This window comes from Pinus tabuliformis, chromosome 8 (assembly GCF_031772625.1).
Source record: "Pinus tabuliformis cultivar Carrire ecotype Pingquan chromosome 8, CPIR1, whole genome shotgun sequence".
Lineage (NCBI taxonomy): Eukaryota > Viridiplantae > Streptophyta > Pinopsida > Pinales > Pinaceae > Pinus > Pinus tabuliformis.
This window is the reverse complement of record NC_142294.1, coordinates 851,726,132-851,731,510: the sequence shown is the minus strand read 5'-3', so window position 1 is coordinate 851,731,510 and position 5,379 is coordinate 851,726,132.

Sequence of the window (5,379 nt, the reverse complement as noted above, 5' to 3'; positions counted from 1 at the left end):
GATGTATTGAAAGTGTAGGATGTGGAAGTTAGGGTTTTGGAATAGGGTATAGGGCTAGGGTTTTGGTAAGGAGAGAGGGGTTTTGGGGAGTCAATTTTGGTGATTGAAGGAGAAGGAATGGGATTTGGAAAACTCAATATGAATGGAGTAAGAAAGAAGACCAAATGACCTTTAATAACTTGTAAGAGATGATCTAGAGTTAGGGTTTATGTTTACCATTTAGCTATGGTTTGCTCCATAGGAAGCCAAACACACTCATGCAACCAAGAATAACATTTCTTAGCAAGGAGGAGTGATGTACTTATTTGGAACATGAATCAATTTGATTTTTAGGGAGTTTATAAGTGTTTTGAGGCTATTCTGGCTTCTCTAACAGGTGCGCAACCCCAAGGAACAGGTGCGCAACATAGTTTTAATGCACAACGCTAGGCCAAAATTTAACTGTAAACTTGCAATAGGTGCGCAGCGCCAAGGCACAGGTGTGCAGCGCTAGCAAGATGTCTCGATTTTTTCGCCTGTTTTGCCTTCTCTACTCAAAATCACAATTTTCTCCGTTTGGCTCTTTCAATTTCAACAATGAAGGCATAAAACACATTAATTGGCTCTTATATCTCTTCTCCTTTATTTTTTTCATTAACCAAAACCCACTTTTCTAATGTTTTGTCAGCTTTTTCAAAATGCTCTATTTCACTTACGTCGGACTTTTGCCTTTTTGCAGGTGGACTTATTACATTGACTTTCTACAGTGTAAGGAAGTGACAAGGTAACCAGGAACAACTGCTAAGCTTATTACATATAGAAACAATTAAATTACATGAAATTTTTACAAAAATGGAAAAACTTTGTTGTCACCTCAAAACAGAGTTTTTAGGTGAAAAATATTTATTGAGCATATCAGAAGTAAATTTATGATTTTATTAACCTTTTTATCCTCCTCATGTGCCTGCTGACCTTTTTATTCAATTTCGGATGACCATGATGACAAACCCTAATACTTAGTGAAACTAAACCCTAAAACTGAATGAAATGTACTAAAATGACTATAAATGACTAAAAAGAGGTTTGAATAAGCCAACAGGTATATGACATCAGGGAAGCCGAAATGAAACCACTACCATCAGTTGATCCATGACCTAATGGAATGCAGTTGATCGAATGAGACACCTAATATGCATGCAAAAGAGAAATTTGATCACCGATGGAAGTGTGAAGACACTGACACTAATAGTCACAATCCTCCACACTTCGTAGCCACAAGTGAATGGACAAGATTCTCTAAATCCCTTACGATAGAAAAACAAATGTAAAAAAAATCGAGAGGAAATATGGATGCATGTTAAATATTTGAACTTTGGAGCGTTATCAATTGGAGGCAAAGCTAAGGCAAAAGCCCAGTGAAACTTAGTCATGAAAAATTACAAAGCCTATAGTTCTTGGATATTTGAGGGTTTTGGCTATCTAGCATTTTTGCTAAAACATGCTCTGACAGATTTTGTACAGTGATAGTTTCGACATCCTTTTAAATGAGGTAGAATTGAGGGAGTCTAGGTCATCAAAAGTGCAACTTTAGGCATTCTTTCACGCTTCCTCATATTCGAAAACAAATCTTTCAATATTTTCATTAATGGTTCCTATCTTCACCACCATTAACACTTACACAAGTCCTCAAAATCCCATCAATTCCTTCAAGGTATGCAATTATTTCCCAGTTATTTCCTGTTGTAAATATGCAATATGTCACAACCTCCAGAAATATGCCTGTTGTACAATTCCATGTTTTGATCCTATTATAAATTGTCCCTATTACATTCAATGTTTTTACCATGTTTTAGTGCAGTTGACTTAGTCTGGCTTTGCTTTCTCAAGGTCAATCGGTACCTACCTCAAGGTTCACTAAGGCTAGTCTAAGGTGCTAGGTAAACCCTTTGGGAATGGATCCTAGGTCAAGTGTGTCAACAATCCCCTCCATATGCCTTAAGGGGAACATTGAGCTGGGCTTGGTTATGTAATATAAAATCTACACCATAAGTTTATCTCCTACCTCCATGTACCCTCATGATTGTCTGTTAAAGCATTCACGAAGGGAACTTTGGCCAATGGTGTTGAGGTCTTTGCTTCTCAAGTTTCAAGTAGAAGTTCAAATTAAGGAGTGGTATTGGGCTTGTAATATATGCACTTTGTATTCATATCCACGTGTCATAAGTTCAACCTCTACCTCTAGGTGACCCCAGAGATGCTTGGTAAAGCTGTTGGGAATGGAACCTTGGCCAATTATTTAAAATCACTACTTGCTAGGCCATAAAGAGAAAATGAGTTGGGTTTGGTTTGTAAAATGAGCACTAAATATTCATCTTTGGTATCCACAAGTCCAACACCTACCTCGATATTCCCCATTGATATTTTGGGATAACAAGCAAGGGCCATCAACCCCCTGCCCATTCGGCTTCTTGGATTTCATATTTTATATAACAACCAATTTCGTTATGTCTGGCATGTATATTTATTATAGGTAAGCATGAGTAAATGTATTTGACCTTCTAAAGTCTATACATTGTATTTATTTTTGTATTATATGTGGGTAGTTTATGCATGGGCCATTCTACACCATTTTATTGGTAATTTATTGCAGAATAGTGTTACATCATCTTCATGAATAAGGTAACACAATAAGATGATTATCTTCCCAAATTTTCTTTTTTTAGATTGTGCAACTGCCAAATGGTAGTATCTCAAGCTTCTCTATCAGTCCAAAATCTAGTTATTTGGTGGCAACTTCTTGGGATAATCAAGTTTGTTCTCAACTGTACCCATTTACCATTTACTGAAATGAGGCTAAGATCAGATTTATATTTACCTAATGGTAAACATTTTAGGTTGTCTCACTATGTGGTATTAGTTAGATGGTATATAAGGGTCATTTCATATTCATCATTATGGTTCAAATCACCTAGGGACAAATTTTCCCCCTTCAGGGCCATCTTTCATGTGCAAGTGGGTGTTTCTAAGTGGTTGGTGCTCAGTTGAAGTCTTATTTGATTGTCACAACAAATAATCCCCAGTCATGACTTCTCATCTAAAGGGATATTTCTAGAGTGTTTAATCTAACTACATTTCATTGTGATATTCTCATATTGGGAAAGGGAATGCTTGCCACATAGTGATAATGGGAAGTATCTTGACAAAATAATTTATTTGAGAAACATTATAGCTTCATTTGGTGTTGTGGCTATCATAATTTCACCTACAAACTTAAAATAAGGTTTTATATAAGATGAATTAGGCCATTTATATTGGAGATTAGGGGCCCTTGGGAAATAATGTTGGTGAATGGACCAATAAGTGGATAATATTAGATACTCCACCCTCATTCACAAACCCAAATGATATTATATTTGTCAAGAAATTTTGAAATTTCCCACTTTTCAATCTTACAAACCCCATACTATTGGAATTGAAAATAGCTCACACTAATTTAGGACAACATCTTACTGACATGAAAACAATTATTTTGAAATGCACTTCTAGGAGTATGGACACACCTTTTCTTCATTGATCTCAAAGAAATTTAATGATTCTAGCTCATGTGACTCCAGGTGTTCTTGCCATGGTAAAATTGAGATTAACTTTCATAATCTTAGGATATGTAAAGAGTGATTTTTTGTTGACTCATTTTTACCATTAGTGAATATTATGGTAAGTTGCTAACCTTGAACATATATGATGTGTTCACACTCTATGCCTTTCTTCCAATTATGGTAGAAAAAGACTTTTAGTGGGTTATTAACTTATTTCTTATGTTTAAAAATAATGTACAACAATAACTCAACAAGTATTTGAAAAATCAGTAAGGAAAAGAGTGGGAAGAAATGACAAATTTTTGCAAAAACTAAGAAATGTTGTTTTCCTAAATCACCAATTCTGGTAACACTAGTTATGATAAGGGCTTACATTTTGTTATATAGGGTAAAAATCATTTGACTTTTCATAATTTAATGTCTATGCAAAACAAATCTCAGTGAGAGAAAAATATATTTTTCTCCTCTCATTAACAGTGGAGGATGAGGTCTTCACCATCACACCATGGATCCTTTTACCTTTTTGATGTCTTTGAAGAAACATTGTTTTGACCAACAATGTTTTTTTGGCTCGAATCAAGTTGTTTGGAAAACTTCCTTGACTTGAGGCATCTTGGAGTTCCAATAGTCATAGAGAAGTTGAAGGCCATGACCTTACTCTAGTACATTTTCCTTAATATAGAGTCTAAAAGTATATCTTAGGGAGAATTTTTAATACAATATGTTGTCTCCTTTCACTTTATTGCATTGAACAACAATTTTTTGATGTTGTGTTCAGTGTCCTATTTTGTAAGTCATGAACCCCAATTTTTGGCATGAAACAACAAATTTCTGATAATATTTGGTCAATAATATTCTATACCTTCATAATACTAGCATTTGCACTAGATGTTGCAAAAGAAACGTCGTAAGGAATAAATGTAAATGGTCATTGAAAACAAGAATGAATAAGGAAAATTGCATGCAAAAGTGGACGATAAAGCATAGATTGGACACTTGCATCTATATTCCATGAGTTAAATGTGATATTCATTTGCAATTATGCTTTCTATACATGGCCGCAACATTCACAGAAGACCAAATTATTCATGCCAACCATGTGATTCCATTGTGGGTGGGAGAAGGGCTGCTGGCACGAAAATATTGCCATCAACTTAGCTACAACCCATTCGAAGTGGGAGGAGTTTATCTCAACCTTTTGGCAGATCATTGTTTGATTGAACCCATTGTGAGAAGCATTGACAAGTGCAATATTCTTCAGGATACACAACTTCCTGCACGATTTGGGAATCCGTGTTGCCAAGGCCGAAGAAACTTTCTTTTGCCATGTGGATCAGGATTTGAGCACGTTGAATGAAAATGAATGTTCCAGATGCAGTCAGATTTTGTTCAGTAATAATGAACTGTGTTCGGTCCCTGAGTCAACGAGAGTTCTGAAACTATGTTCATTGTTAATAGATGGTAACAAATGTCTAACAAAAAATTCGAAAAGGGTTATTGGGAGAATGGTCTCTCTTAAGGTTCTGGATTTGAGTGGGACGCCAGTGCAGTCATTACCGGAGGGCGTGGGGTGTTTGAAATAGCTAAGATGCCTCTTCTAATTAGGTATTCCCATCAACTTTCTACCTGCATCTCTTACAAATCTTGGAAACCTGGAGATCCTTGATCTAAGCTGCTCTAGAATCACGGAATTACCGTCTACCCTTCATAATTTGAAATCTTTAAGGCATCTAGCCATGGATAAATGTTGTCATTTGCAGTGTCTACCTTGCAGCATCCCAAGGCTCACTTCTTTGCAGGGTCT